The 16,891-nt window shown below is 38.5% G+C and overlaps 1 protein-coding gene across 4 annotated transcripts in view; it reads left to right on the top strand.

Moving 5' to 3' along the window:
• Positions 1-16,891, top strand: part of HS3ST5 (heparan sulfate-glucosamine 3-sulfotransferase 5) — a 273,269-nt gene that overhangs the window by 106,727 nt on the left and 149,651 nt on the right. For all 4 annotated transcript variants that reach the window (XM_084774656.1, XM_084774655.1, XM_084774653.1 and 1 more), the window contains exon 2: positions 3,351-3,490. The gene's annotated coding sequence lies outside the window, so the exon portion shown is untranslated. The remainder of the gene's footprint in view (positions 1-3,350; positions 3,491-16,891) is intronic.

Below are 16,891 nucleotides of genomic sequence, written 5' to 3'. Positions count from 1 at the left end.
CATGTCAGGCAGTTACAATTGTTGTAGCTCTAGGGGATCTGGTGCCCTCTTCTGGGTCCAGAGGCAGCAGCACTCACATGATATACACTTATACAGACACTCCACATAGATAAAATAAAATGTAAGTATAATAAATAAAATAATAGATAAAAACAATATAAAGTATAAAAGCCAGCAGTTATTTAGAGGAAATAAAATAAAATATAGAGTTTCATGGACAGTGAGAGTCTCTGTTAGTATCTGTGGTGGGACAACACGATGCAGATTAGAGATTTTCATAAAATACGAGAGTCTGAACATGTTTTCTTGGAGGAAAGGGCTGAACCATCCTACACAGGTAAACATGGCTAAGAAATGAAATGAAGAGCAAGGTAGCATATACATTGGTTGAAAGAAATTTTTGATTAAAAAAGAAAAGACAGAAAGAAACAGCAATCTATACTGGAGCAACCAAAAACAAAAACAAAAACAAACAAACAAAAAACTCTTGGCTTCCAGATAGCTGGAAAGCTATGCTGTTTCTGCAAGCCTTTATCCAGGAGACAATCAACATGTCCATCCCTCAGCTTTCTTCCCATTTCTCTAGTACCTTAGAGATCGTGATATTTCTGGCAGTTTCCCTTCTCATGATTTCAAGGTGTACTGTGTTTATGCATTCATTTTTGGCAGAAAATAGGTTCCATGTTTACTGTTACAGTTCAGCAAAACACAAGTCATTCATTTTTTTTTTCCCAAACAGCAAAATCCCAGACTAGAGAGCTATTGACTGAGTAAAGTTGTATATTGACTCCTCTCATTGTATGCAGAGACTGAGGGGCACTAAGTATCTTGAGCTAATTATGTTACATCTCCAGAGTGTCCTCCCACCAAACCAACTGAAATATTGGGAAGGAGCTAGAACTCAGACGCAGTTCAATATCCTCCAGGGAAGTTCTGTGTTCTGAACAGAAGGACGCTATGAAATCAATGTTCTAAGTCTTAAGACAACTCTAGGATATGCTACAGTGCTTAAGAAAAGGGAAACTATGCTGAAGAGTTTGGGCAGTCATCAAGGGAAGGTAAAGTGAGCACTTCGCCTGTCCTGAGGGGAAAAAAAATGTGGGAGGAGGGAAGGCATAGTAAAGGGGCCAGTTGAAACACATTTTAAAGAAAGAACGCATGGGGCTATCAAGACCATAAGAAAGGACTCTGAGGTGAAAGTTATTATCATTTCCGTAAGAATCTCAATATTGTAAGTTTGGGCACTAAGCCAACAATGAGCACCTACCTTTCAACTTCTTCAATAATTGACTACATTCTCCCAAACCTACCCTGCAGCTCAGATTTCCACCCCATTTTGTTCGAAACAGTTATTATTCCCTTGTGTCCCATCATTCCACACATATGCACAAGCTTCCTAGGAGTTGAAAAGAAGGCAAATTCCTTGTATACAGAATGACACCTTCCTATAATTACAGACCACTCTAAGGAGCAGAGAGAGACATCACTATAGTAACTACAGTTTTAAGAGAATTTTGCCTGACATCAAGGCTTCTCTTAGCTAGGAATTGAAAACTCCAGTGTATTATTTTATTTTTACTAGTATTTTGCCTGAATGTGTGTTTATGTAACACATGCATGCAGTATCTGAGGAGGTCATAAAAGGGCATCAGATTCCCTGGAACTGGAGTTACAGGTAGTTGTGAGCCACAATGTAGGTGTTAGCAACTGAACCTGGATCCTCTGGAACAGCAACCAGTGGTCTTAACCTGTAAGTCATCTCTCTAACCTCAAACTCCATGGTATTAACCAATAGCGTTCCAAAATTTGTAGCATTGGCTCTGCTATGCATCCACAGGTGTCCATATCTTTGTTTCCCTGAAGTTTCACTGAGTTGTTTGTTTTTTTTTCTCCTTTATTAATTTATTCTTGTTACATCTCAATGGTTATCCCATCCCTTGTATCCTCCCATTCTTCCCTCCCTCCCATTTTCCCCTTATTCCCCTCCCCTATGACTGTTCCTGAGGGGGATTACCTCCCCCTGTATATGTTCATAGGGTATCAAGTCTCTTCTTGGTAACCTGCTGTCCTTCCTCTGATTGCCACCAGGTCTCCCCGTCCAGGGGACATGGTCAAAGGTGAGGCACCAGAGTACGTGAGAAAGTCACATCCCACTCTCCACTGTGGAGAGTGTTCTGTCCATTATCTAGATCTGGGTAGGGGTTTAAGGTTTACCGCCTGTATTGTCCTTGGCTGGTGCCTTAGTTTGAGCTGGACCCTGAGCCCAAATCTGCCCATCATAATGTTCTACTTGTAGGCTTCTAGGACTCACTTCTGAGTTGTTTTTTTAATTTGTTATTACTATGGTAACAAGATGGCACCTATCCCTATCATTTCCCTACTCTAACAAGTGTGTAGAACTAAAAAGCATCAAAAGTCCTTCTACTAATAAATAGAAATTCTGCTAGTATTTTTGTTCATTATATTTCATATTGCGTATGATCTAAGATATGGTCATGTGATCCTTCTTATTTCTATTTGTGAGGCACAGGAAAGAATAAGGTAGCTGGATGGTGTTGGGACCCCTTCCTTGAGAGCTATTAGCACACAAGGTATTTCGTGCTTACTACATAGGGTTCACTTGTCACTTTGTTCACTTGTCACTTTGCTTATGATCTTACATTTATTTGTACTCTTTGCTTTGTTTTCCCCTTTAGAAAAACCACTTGCATGGTTTATTATCACTTTGTAAACGTGTTTTATTCTCCTTTTCTATTAACCTTTATCACCTTATGCACAATTAACTCTGCAAAGACAGAAGAGTTTTGGGTTTTTTTGAGTAGGAAAACATATCTTACCACACATATAAACTAGGAAATATTCTTATCCTTCTGACTGCATGATTATCTTTGAAGCATTGCCCATGTGAAAGAAAACAGCAAAATTGCCAGATGATTCCATGGGGGTTTAGTAAAAATATCTCATCTTTATGTTTTACAGGATATTATAAACTTTCATGTAAATATGTATTTCCAAGAGACCTCATCAGCCTTGACTTATAATTCAGTATGAATTCAGCACCTGCATGTCAAAAATAAAGTTAGCAATTATCCCACTTCATTCATTGTTTGAAAAAATACCCAGTTACTACAGTAGGAGCTCCAGTCGACTCCTCTGCAGTTGGAGCCATCCTATGATGCTGACCTCACGATGTCATGAAATTTTAAATGACAACTGTGCTAAATCAGGGATCAGCAAGCCTCAGCCAAGTTTAAATTTAGTAACACTGTTAGTTTACTGGGAGTAACCTTGTCTACAGCAGATCCTGTAGATTACAGGTGACCAACTGTCCATCTCTCTGCTCTGTTTAGACATAACCAGGCCTCACTGGCTTAAAGACTGGTGGTGTCTGCTGCCCACCTCAGGAGTCTCAACAGCCAGCTGACACGCTCAGAAACTAGACGGAGACTCTCCTCCATATATACAGGACTTTCTGGATAAAGATGTGAAGGTAAGTGAAACTTAAGTAAGTCTCAATTAAATTTCATGTTATGTTATTGAAAATTGCACAAACTAAAAGAAGTTACATATAAGAAAAGTAAGCACTGTTGGGCAGCCCATGGGAAAACTAGGAAGTATGCAGAATGGGACTTACAACTGCTAGAAATCACTCCAGGCAAACAAGTAAGGGTACAGAGAAAGCCTGGGTCTCTGACCATCCATCATTCTTCACAAAACACCTAAAACAGTCGTCCTAAAACCTGAATGTGTGCAAGAGTCACAGAGAGTGGGAGAAAGGATATTTAAAGTACTGGCCCCTGCACATATTCCAGAGGCTTAGATTCCTAGCAGCTGAGATACGCTTCACCCTGTTTGATGATCCTGATGTGCACACTCTGCGACCTTTAGAAATCATGAAACTGAGATTCAAAGTCATGTAAGTTTCATTCATACACTTAATGTACTACCTGGGCTTTTATGTAGTTTCCTTTAGTCGTAACAATAAGTAAAGAGCGACTTTCAGCATAGAAGAGATAAATTAGCACTTCCTTCTTACCCCCCCCCATTTGAATTCTGAATTCTCATTAATATTTCTTTTTGAATTTCAGAATGATGAGCTAATTTGCATCACCCTTTCACGATGAGAGCACCCTCTTACTATCTCTCTCTCTCTCTCTCTCTCTCTCTCTCTCTCTCTCTCTCTCTCTGTTACTCTGGCTTGTGTGATGCTGAAATGTATTCACATATTTAGGGTTATTAGCTCTAGTTATAGGAAAAATCTAGAAGGCAAAGTGTGGTAAGCCCTTCCAGGTTTGACTAGCAGGTTTTGCTAGTCTGAGGGCTCTATCTTTTTCACTTTTAAAAACTCAGGCTTTGATTTCAAAAGAACAGATGCGTCTAATATATCTCTTACTGCTTTTATTCATTTGCAGGATAGAACTTACAAATCATTTGTTTTTATAATAGTAATAATAATAATAAATTGTTATTATTATCATTATTATTATTGTTATTATTATTATTATTATTATTATTATTATTATTATTATTATTAGTGAGGGGTGATTTTTGTTTGGTTTTGGCTTTTGGTTTTTTGAGACAGAGTTTCTCTGTGCAGCCTTGCCTGTCCTGGACACCTTTTGTAGACCAGGCTGGCCTTGAAATAATAGAGATTCACATGCCTCTGCCCCCTGAGTGCTGGGATTACAGGTGTGTGTCACTACCTCCCCCCAGGCTATTATTTGTGGTTTTAAGTTTGAAAGATTTGTTTTTGTACTCCAGCTATAGAAGGGGCCCATAGGGACACACCCAGATTTAAAGTTATGATGAGCCCCTGAAGGCTTAACGTGGTTCTGTGTTCCTTGGGAGGAGTTAAGTCTGTAATCAAGAGCCTTTCGCTGGATTTGTGTGACTGGCATTTCCCACCCTCTCTATTGCTCTCTGTGCTTATTCACACTTAGTAGATTTCTTGCCCATAAAATGTGAGAAGCAAAAGAAAGTATCAAGAAGAAGTTCATTCCTTAATTATTAGAACCATACATAGAAAAGGGAGCTCATTCGTATGGAGATCAAGAGGCAATGATCTATACCTGATGAAATTAATTAATTACAGAACTGTATTAACTTAAAATAATAAATTTTACGTGTATTTGCCATTGGAATTGTTCTCAAGATTATCTCATCTGAATATAAAACTCATACATCATGAGAATCCTCAAATTTATAAGGTGTCAAATTTAGAATTGAACAAGGTCTGAAAATATTACATAGTTGTGTTTTGTGTTAATATTTCAGTTTCAAATAGACCATTCCTGCCCCCCTGCCCTTTCCCCCTCTCTTCTCCCTCTCCTTCCTTTTTCCTAGTAGAGGAACCGGTAGGGGGCAAATGGAGCCATGTTCTCAAGTGAATTACCTCGGTATCACAAGCATATTTATCAGTCTGTGTTCTTAAGTTACAGTCCCTAAAGAGAACTCCCCTACACAGTCTCAGGCCCCTCATGGGACTGTTCCAGTATTCAGCAGAATATGTACTGAAAGTAAATGACAGAAACTTTATGGACTCATAGCTGCATAAAATTTGGGAGAAGGACGGTATGGCTGAGCTTCTGCAGTCTGGTCCCCTCAGGAAACCTGTCCTCTTCTAAACTTGGTATATAAAAGTCTAACAGGGAGAACAGTAAACAACCACCTGGTCCGATATGACTAAGCAAGGAGAAGTTCACCACGTAATTTGCAAAAATGATGTTTCAGTGAGGATAAGAACGGGAAACCTCCTTCTGCATGAAGGCTAAGGAGAAAAAAAAAATGAAATGTTATCGGTGAGGTTGAAACTAAAATAAGCAATAATTTCACTGGGATGGGATACATCTTTCACCTTCGTATTCCAGAAGCGAAAACAATAAGATTAGAGAAGTGAGGGTTACTATGAAGGCAGTGCCTTAGAAGGGCACAGCCCTGTGGGTATGGTAAGACATATGGGAGGAACTCTGGGGGTGTTACTGCTATTATAATTGTGTATAATAAGGAAATCTGTGAGACAAAACAAAGATATTAAAAATGTGCTTATTGATTTCAACATGCTGAGAAGTCATTAAAATGTATATAGAAAAATTACCAGTACTGAAAATATTCATAACCTCTATAAGTAAATACAAGAAGTTATGAGAACATATTTTGGCATGGTCCTATTGTCTGTCTTTTATTTTTTTTCCAAGCTGGAAATGTATCAGGAGATAGTTGAACAGAATAGGTGTATTACTTAGTCAAAATAATACTGATAGTTGTCCTCAACTGGCAGAATTATATCTGACATTTTATTAGTTTTCCAGGCTTATAAAACTTCTTTCTAACTGAGTTATCATCATTATCATCATCATCATCATCATCGTTGTTGTTGTTGTTGTTATTATTACCACATATTGTTTGTCTAGAATAACTGGTGGCATTCCATACACACATATAGCAAGCATGCTTTGATCCTGTCTACCTCAGACACATTTCACCTTAACTTGCTTTACCTCAGTGTGGTCCTTTCCTCTTCTAAAATGGTCCCCCTTCTATTTTTATCCCTGAAAAAGGCCTACATTTAATATATGAGAGAACACATGCACATGTTTTTCCTTCAGAATCTGTCTATTTTGCTTAGCAATAACGATCTCCAGGTCTGCCAAAATACATATCCTTAATGCAACCTGACAATATTTTAAAGAGCTAGAAAATATCTAGTTATCTGAAATAAAATGACATTTTAGAAATGCAGGGAAGAGCTGGAGAGACGGCACAGTGGCTAAGAGTGCTGGTTGTTCTTCATAAGAGCTTGGGTTTGACTCCCAGCACATAAGGCAGTTCACAGGTCTCGAAATCTAGTTCCAGAAGAACTGATGCCATCTTCTAGCCTCCATGTCACTGTAGGAATGTGGTGCATAGAGACAAGCCAACCATACAAGTAAAAAAAAAAATCAAATTGAGAGAAACTGCTATGACAGAATTTATGAGTGTTTTTAAAGTAGTCTCAAGAGAGGCCTTGTATCTTACACTTCATTTCCTTTAATCAGTATGAGAATAATGTTTAAGCTGAAGTATTTTTTGGATGTAACTCTTCATCCATGGTATGCTACAGGAGAACAAAATTCTGCTTGCTTCCCTCTCCATTAAACACTGGTAATTTCAAATTATAACAACCAATGCTTTGGAAATGTTCCTTATGGCCCGTATTGGATAACTCCAGTGTGCACTGGGGAAGCTGCTAACTGTATTGATTCTTCCATTTGGAGGATAATTGTGTGGGTTTGTTGCATTGGTGTTGATGTCTTTGTTCTTAAGTCTCTTGAGTAACACATGGCTAGTTTCACCATTATTACTAGCTGCAGTTGGCCTAGGAATTTGCAAATTCTGTACATATCCAAAATAATTATCTCCCTTGTTTAATTATAATATTTGTTAATGGATTTTTTAGGCCAAATTTGTGTGTTGACCTAATGACATTTCAAAGCGATGACAAGAGTTTGCCTCCTAGCATCCACATCATGTGGCTCACAACCACCTGTGACTCCAGTTCTAGGGGAACTGACCCCTCTGGCCTCCCTGTGTGCCCGTACCCATGTGCACAGTTGCACAACTAAAAATAAAACACAAATATCTTGTTTAAAAGAAACAGAAATAAAAAAATGGCAATGTGTGTAACAGCAAACCCACTGAAAATCATGATCCAGCTACCTTGCATGTCATTCCATTGTGAGAATGTGGAAAATAACCATAGCCATCCAATTAGGTGAATTCTACCACGTGTCAACATCTGTGAAGTCCTCTGAGGTGCAGTGAAACATGTCTGATCATTTAATTTCTGGAGGACAGAGGAAAAGATCTTTTCATGGAAGTCATTGTGGTCCAAACCCTGACAATTGGCTAGTAGTAGCTTAACCATAAAAATGAGTAGATGATAGATAGATAGATAGATAGATAGATAGATAGATAGATAGATAGATGATAGATAGATGGATAAAACATCTTTACCACTCCAAGTTTTCTCCCATTCAGTTTCTTCAGCCTAAAATGATGCCTTTGCACTGGAAATCCCAACAGCCTTCCTCCATCTCTAAATTATAAGTTTGCATGCTTTAAAAGAATGCTGTAGGGGAGGGCAGGGATGGCAGGAACAGCACGTGACTTCTACTAACTGGACAGAATGTTAAGCCCGCAAGGTTGGAGTTATGCTGCTATTGAGGATTTTTATTCACTGACATATTACTTTACCTGGAGAAGGGGAATATTTGAGAATCTTTATCCAGAAACAGCTGTTAGAAGTTTGCAAAAGGATGAATTTGGTAGGTTTGGGGGGAAGTAGCAGCTGAGATTTCCAACAATGAAGGAGGTGTCATGGGAATAATCCATGTGCCAGCTTTGTGGGAGTCATTGGTTTGACAACCACTCAGTCAAGCCAGCTCCTAAAGTGTAAAAGCAGGGAACAAATGCCCGTCCCATGAAGGCTCTGTGGCCACATTGCCATCGTGAGCCCCTGTTGAACCAACCACCTCAGGGAAATCTCCATGTAACCAGGAAATGACTGTTGATAAACACACAAAAGGATCAACTGTGATCACTGGATGGATTCAACTAGAGAGCTAAACCCAGAATGTCATGATTGGAATGACAGATGTGAAGTATAACGTCATTATAGTACAGAATTAAAATGACTAACAAAAAAATTAGGATGCAATATGAAGTATTTTGAGTGTATAACACTGTAGCTGGTGGTTTTCTTCTCAAGGCCTGGAAATCAGTAGGTGTCATTTAAATATGACAAACCAAATTATACAAATATAACAAGTACAGACGTGTTGAGGAATATAAGAAGATAGCAAGTAGTGGTAGAAACTGAAGTGGTGGTTTGTGCCTGCAACCATGTGGAGACAAGAGGAGCTAGTAGTGAGAGTTCAAGACCATCCTGTGCTTCATGACATTCTGCCTCCGGAGAAATAAAAGAGATAGAAATAAAACAAGAATGAAGAAAGGAAGGGTTATTGTTGGGTATTATCTGAGGAAAATGGGAGAAAGAGAAAAATACACACTACTTTTTCCATCTGCTTATAGAGTAGATCAAAGTTAATATACAAAGTTAAAAGAAGTGTCACACTGCTAAATTGTTCTCTCTCTCTCTCTCTCTCTCTCTCTCTCTCTCTCTCTCTCTCCCTCCCTCCCTCCCTCCCTCCCTCCCTCTCTCTCAAGTGCTGAGATTAAAGGCATGTGCAACCACGCAAAGTGATAAATGATTTTCAAAGCTGCACATATTTCACAAGAAAAACAGACTTTCCAAAATCTTAAAAAGAAAATACACTTATTTTCCATATCAGTAAATGTAAAGATACATACTCGTTTTTTATTTCTTTAAAACACACTATTTTGCAGACTAGGCCACAGTGCAAAACATACTTGTAAATATATTGATGCAGAGATGCGACCCACAACAAGTTATTTTTAAAAGGTGAAAGTGGAAAGATACTGAAACCTGAACAATTATAAGTTTAAAATTCTAGTATCAGAAAGAACTAAAATGCAAAGCCCCCGAAGTACTAACCAAAACAACCCCGAGGTTAATGAATCATGATAGATACAGGGCAGAGCAGAAGTATATAATCATGAATGAACAGAATTTTATGAATGACCAAAGCATTTGCCCAGCAAATAAGCTTAACTTCCTAGAAAATCCTAGTAAGTAGAAAGTCCAGCTGATAAATTTAGTCTAGAAAGCCATCTTCTGCCTTATCATAAAACATTTGAACTCAATTTATGTTTAAGACAAAGAATTTCTCTCTTTAAAAAAGTAACTATTAAAATTATGTATTAAGCAAAAAGTGAGTACTTGCCTAATCGTAACATACTCTTCGCTGTTGGCATAAACTACTTCCCTTTTGCAAAGGAGAGATAGCAAACTTCCATAAGCCTGTGAGCAAACTCATAAAATTTACGTGATTGGAAGCAAAGTGGAATGTTCAAATTCCCACCACCCCACATAGGCATTCTTAACAGCAGGACGCAATTTCAGACCTTTGCAGTCATGAGGTTGCTGCTGAGCAAAAATTCTCATTCAATTTCAGAAAGCAGATGATAATAATTTTCCTATCCTCCGCACAGCAGGCTTCTTCCCTTCATTTGCAGACCCCTTAAAGAAACATCTGGCAACTGTAGGTCCAGGTAACACATCGTTCAAACCTAGTCCTGTTAACTCAAATTACTTATAATGCAAAGCCACTTACCTTCACCAGTGAGATGGAACCCAGTTCAATTGTTCTTCCAGTGTAGTTCCTGTTCGTAATAAATGCAATGTCCTTATGATAACAATCTTCCCAGAGCATGGAAAATTACAGCGAAGCTGTCCTGAGGCAGTGAAAGAAACATGTGTGTTGGTGTGTGATATTCCTGTTAAAATGAAAGAAAAATGCTAAAAACGAAAAATTTAACACATTGCTCTTGATGATGTATGACTTCAGAAAAAAGAAATGTAAAAAAGCTATTCTGTTTTGTAGTGATATTCTTCTTAGATTGCCCAGTCTTTCTAAATTACATACATTTTTATGAGTTTAAATTTTTTCAAATTCTTGTTTATACATGTGTGCATAGATACCTGTGTGCGGATACATACATACATACATATATATATATAAATTAACTTGTGTGTGAAAGCCCGAAGGCAGCCGTGGGCATCACCCACAGAAATGTTACCTACCTACTTTGAAACAGCATGCTTATTGGCCAGGAGCTTATTGGTTCTTGGGTTGGCTGGCCAATGAGCCCCAGAGATCCAGCTGTCTTTGCTACTGGAGTTGGGATTACAGACACATGGACCACACCAGGCTGGAGATGGAACTCATGACTAGGGCTTGCTGGGCAAGCATTGTGCCAGTTAGATCAGCTCCGCCTTCTATACACTTGATCTCAACTCTATGGAACAAAATTCCCTTGCACTGTTCAAGAACGATAGCTCAAATGACATTGTTGTCTGGTTCTGCTATAGCAAACATATATGTGTGTTACATAAGTCGTATAGCTACATACAAAGGCTCTGGTCTTACCCTTAAGTAAATATTTGCTTTTCAAACCCACGACATGTAAATACCAGGCAAGAATTGTAGCACTGAGCCACATCCTCACCCAAAATATGCAGATTCTCAATGGTATGAGATTGGCTCAAATCAAATGATAAGATCAACTCAGGGACACTCTGTATAGCTCAACTGAATCTTCCACTTGTTGTACTTTTTATACACAGAGCACACTGGCTCTGATCCATGACACCGTACTTTCATTGTGTGTGACCAGCATGGCAATGTTTGTTTTCAATTTTTTAAAATTTTATTTGTACTCATTTGTATCCTGTCTCTTTCTCTCTGTCTCTGTATCTCTCCGTGTGTGTGTGTGTGTGTTTGAGAGAGGGAGGGAGGGAGGGAGAGAGAGAGAGAGAGAGAGAGAGAGAGAGAGAGAGAGTATGTGTAGGCTGTGTGAGTGCATGTTTCACAGAGCACATGTGAAAGTGAGAGGGCAGCTGGCAATTTTTGGGAGTCAGTCCTCTCATACATGTGAGACCTTGTGTTCACATTGAAATCATCAGGGGTGGCAAAGTCCTTTATTCACTGAACCAACTCACTGGCTCCATAATGATAGATTTGTAACAAAAAGTGTTGACTTGTCCAGCCAAGCGCTCTGCCCCACCCCCAACACTCTCTCTCTCTCTCTCTCTCTCTCTCTCTCTCTCTCTCTCTCTCTCTCTCTCTCTCTCTCTCTCTCTCTCTCCATAGAGATTTCACCTCAGAGTCTCAGGAAGCCTCATTCAAACATTCCTGACTCCACCTCCTGAGTGTCAGAACTCCAGGTTGCAATAATATGCTCAGCAATCCTTATAAACTTTATGAATTATTCTGGCCTGATCAGCCTGCCTGTCCTTGTATATAAAGGGTATGCATTGGTCATGCACTCTTTGGTGCTCTTATAGCTGAGAACTCTGATCTGTATCAGGATACGTGCTAATTAAATGAACACTTCATTTCTTCAGCCAATAAAATAATGATGATGAATAATTGTTGATTGCTAGCCTATTCTACAAGCCAAGAATCATCACTGAAGAAAACTGACCAAGAAAAAAAAATCTCTGTTCTCCAGGCATTTGGTTTGGGAATGGCAGACAATAAAAATCAACCACAAGAAAACAAATTATACGCTACCAAGAGAAGTATAAGAGAAAGCATGGACAAGAGACAAAATGAATGACCTTTCAGAAAGTGGACAATGGGCTTTAGGACCAAGGTGACAGGAAGTGGGCAATGGGCTCAGTGCCCATACAGTTGGTGCCAACTCTACTGGCAGATGGTTTCCTATATCCATGCCAGTTTCCTGAAATCAAAATGGATTCAACTCGGAGGTCAGAGTCACTTATTGCCAACACTTTGCTGAGTGGTGATCCTTTATGCATTAATTTTTATACTTGAGATTCTTACCTTATGTAACACACCTATGTGTGTTAGCTAGCATCAGGCTCAGTCTCCTTTACTTTGTTTTATTATAATTTGTCAATAAATCAGTACTATCTAAGTGATGTTATGGATCTTGAGATGGTCAAAAATAAGGAAAATTACATTTAAATGCATTTGCCCCCCTTTATACTTCATAACTAGTGCATTAATTTTAAATACCCATAGTATTGATACAACTACAGTCCCTGTCAGCGACGTTAAGCAAAACCCAGTTAAAACTATCTGAGGAGACAGGTACCAGTATGTTATTTTTACAGTAAATTTGGGTCTTGAAAGCTTCTATTCAGGGGACCAGTGGATAAAACTCTCCCTCAGTCCTCAGAAAAATGATGACTGAGCCTAAATTTGAATACATATTAAAAGCCAGCCATCCCTCATTTAGTTCACTCTGCGATGCTGCCTTAAGACTTGCTCTCATGATGACTATCTTATCAGAGCTGAGGCATCACTGTCTGTTTGAGTTGAAAGTGAGCCCAGAAATTCCAGTCCAATCTGCTTTATTTTACAGGTGTGAAAAACAAGTCCCAGGGAAAGTATTTTGTGCAGAGTCAATGGTGTGTGCAGGTCCGGGAAGCTGGTTAGTAGTAGGGCTGGGACAGAAACTCATTCTTAAATCCCAGACCCATCTGCTTATCAGCACATCACTCTAGCTGGAATTTCCACTGCTTTTTTTTTTTTAACCAGGATAATATTTCTCTTATAAAGAACTTTAACTGTACCTTGGAATTTTAGAGTGGCCTGATGGGTGGATGTTCCTAAGTCTTAGAATTCATTCCTTATATTAATAACTGCTTCCATCAGGCTACCTACAGGTTGTTTCTTTTTCATGAGGATGGTCATTGGAGATTTTGTTCTTGGAAAAAATAAATAGAACTTTTAGAAAGCCATGGAGAGGACTTACATATTAATATAACTGGCACAAATGAAATATGACTGTTTTGCTTTTTTAAATGAATTGTGGAAGGAAAAAATTACTAGTAAAATGCTGAGTTTAGAAAACAAGTTGAGGGACATCTGTCATGGGAATACCTCATTTCCTCAAGAAATGATGGAGCGTCACGTGAAAACTCTGAACACTGGAGGAAATTCCAGAACTTGCTGGAAAATCATTTCAGTGTATTTAAAACAGAGGAGTAGTATTTTCAAAATACAAAGAAAAGTATAAAAATACTGCTGTCTGAACCTAGGCAGTTTCATATGCAAAAAATTAAACAATTAAATCAATGTATTTCAAAGACAGTTTTTAGTCTAAGCATTATAATACATCTTAAAATACTGCACATGCAGTTCTGTTAAAAGAATTCTAAGTTTCCGTGAAATAAAAGGTATAACCCTGGTTTTATCTCATGTGGAAAAAAAATAAGGTATCTGATTGTACAGAACTACATTTCCATGCATATTTCTAGACACACCTTTTATTCAAGTAATACAATTTAAATTTTAAATGAAGGAAAAAGTATGTGTGATCTAGGTGTGGAACTTTAAATGATGGATGATGACGGTTAAAGAGAGCAGCTGTAAGCAGTCTGGAGCCAAAGGGATTGCTGGGTACTCTGGGACTGTTCAAGGTTTTACCTGACAGTGAAAGCACACACAGCTTATGTTTTCTTAATTGTGCATCCGCCCTTCATACAGGACCCTGAGACTGAAAGCCTGGAGCTCCTATCCATCACCGTATCCGTGATGTTATTCAATTGAAGTCTTCTATTAATAAGCTAATAGGCAATTATCGTTTAACCTACACCTGCTTTAGAAAGAAAAACTAGAAAACACAGGTGTTTCCTAGGGTGGTAGCTATTCGAATCCTAGGAATGGGAACTTAGACTAATTATCTTTTTCAGTGATAACTAAAATTAACCTAAGGACAGAGAACAATTGCCAGTGAAAGAAAGCTGTGAAGGTGACTTATCTTTGCTTACTTTTGATTGGTGGGAGTTGTGTTGTTTGACGTTCTTGCAATGTCCTCTGGCAGGTCGCTCCATTCCTTCCTCTCCCTCCTCCCCTGTGGATATGGATGTGATTTAGAAAGGTTTTTTTTTCCCATATTCTTTTTCAAAATGAAAATTTTTTTCCATTTTAATCACTGCAGAGATGCATTGTCCTCTGACCGACAAGAGGATACAAGGGCCAAGTGTCCCTTCTCTCTAAAGGCCTTGTCCCAGCAGTCACAGTTTGCCCCTTGGGATGAGTAAAACCCAATACACCTTTGCTTCTCATTGTCTTTTCATACATTATGTAAATAGGAAGGAATAAAAATAATGCTGTGGGAAGTATGGCTTGACAGACAATATAATGTAATATAATATCCAAAAACATATGAGGTAGAATTTGTGCCTTGGGGCACCACATTTATTGTGAATAAGTATTTGCATTTATACCTTTTTGTGTAGAGTTTAGATTTGAATAATAAATCGTTCACTGTGGAAAGTAGTTTTTTTTTTTTTAACAATCTACTTATTGCTCTAAGGATAACAAAGAACCAAGTGTAATTTAAGTCTTTTGGGGGAAATACAGCATGGATGCATAAAAAGTCAGATTATACAAGAGCTAATAATAAATAGAAATTTCTATGTGGACTAACACAGATATTATACAGCTATGTTTTCTCTGCAAATATGTCAATGCAATCAGAAGCGTCAAAGAAATACAGATATAAATTAATAAATACTTTTTTAAAATCTTATGTTTTTGTAGCAAGAATATATTACTGAGACTCTGGACAAAGGAATACTAGGTATTTGATCATTGACAGAGATTAAGCCATGTCTCTGGTAGGGCCTCATCAGGACATTGCATCCCTATGTCTTCCAGCTGTCTGACACCCAGCTCGTCAGGAAGTACATTTTCCCTTCAGAACTGTGAACCTACTGCTGGACCCAGTTTCCTAACAACCATGTGTTTTTTTTCTTTACTGGCACAAGCAGCATTTTTAACATTTAAGTTTTGAGCATTGGGCTCTGAAGAAAATCATTCATACCAGTTTGGGTAGCTATCAAACACAACTGTCAAGAAAACAGGAATCCAATCACTGTTCAGGGAATGAAAAGAAAATGTTTATTTTTATATGATTTGGACTTTGGCATACAATCATCACTTATAGGAGCCAAAATGTTGATGCATTTAGCTCAATTTTTAATATAATTTGTTTTTGTTTTGTGTGTATTAGTGCTTTGCCTACAGCTGTGAATTGCTATGTGAGCCCAGGTCCTCTACAAGAGCATCCAGTGCCAGCCTCATAGATTAACTTTTTTTTTAGAAATATGCATAAGATAATGTATATTTAGGCAAACTCTAAACTCATTCCAGTGCAGAGTGACTAGGGTGAAGAAGCCATAGTCCCTTTTGGCTTAGTGCTCTAAGCATATGCTTAGATTTCTTGGTAATGTTCAAAGATAGTGTGGAGTAACAGTTGAGAAGTGGGCTTAGATGGTTAAATTCTCATACCTTGTTCTTCTTACTAGCTGTGTAACCTTGCGCACCTTCAATTGCAAAGTCAGTTTCCTCCTCTACAATATGCAGAAACTGTTACCGTCCTTACAAATCACTGGCCTTAAAGGGCATGACTCATTTAAGCAAAGTATATTCCAAGACTCAACAGTAAAAACTGCCTTCATCTTCACTTCTCAAAACTGAAGTCCTGCCATGTGACACTAAGTGCTAATTTGTCCTTTATTTTCAGTTCCCATTAACTTGAAGAAGAAGAAGCCATTTATATAGCCACATACAAATAATACATATGGTGAAAATATTTTAATGCTATTGTTTAATAAAAGATATTTTCAGTCTCAGGTGAGTAGTGCTTAAACCTACAGATTTGGAAAATGATTGAAATGGCAGTTTAATGGCCCTTTCATCATAACCACAGAGCAGGCTTGGCATGATATGTAAATTTGTGCATATGGGCATGGTTGGCAAGGCTTTTCAGTTGAAACTGACTAAGCCCGCCCAACAAGTTGTTTCATCAAAACATTTCCTGGAAATAGTTGCATCTTACTGCACAGTGGTTGGCTGTACAGCTAAAGCTTTAGTGAGTGCAGAATGTGGCCAACCAGAAGAGCAGGCAGAGGGAAATTCTGCCCCTCCAGATTGTTGAACAGCTGGAGCCAGTAAGGGATGCTGAACTGACACTGTCAGCTGTCCATCAGTTTACAATCATGAGATGAGCTCTGTGGACCAGAAGCTGCCGTGCACAGCACCAGAGAGGTGCAAGTGGCCTATAGCCCCAAGCTTCCCTCCACCTAGATGCCAAGAAACCATCACTGATGAGGTAACCATGAAATGTATCTACGCCTTTGCCAATTGCCCATGCCTAGAATGTATGTTTTAGGAGCACTGCACCTCATTTTTGTTTTTAAAGGAAGAATTATTTTCTATCTTTCTTTCTTTCT

Source organism: Acomys minous (genome assembly GCF_964271855.1).
Source record: "Acomys minous genome assembly, chromosome: 3".
NCBI classification, from domain to species: Eukaryota; Metazoa; Chordata; class Mammalia; order Rodentia; family Muridae; genus Acomys; species Acomys minous.
Note: the sequence above shows the minus strand (reverse complement) of the source record. Positions and strands in the feature narration are given on the sequence as shown.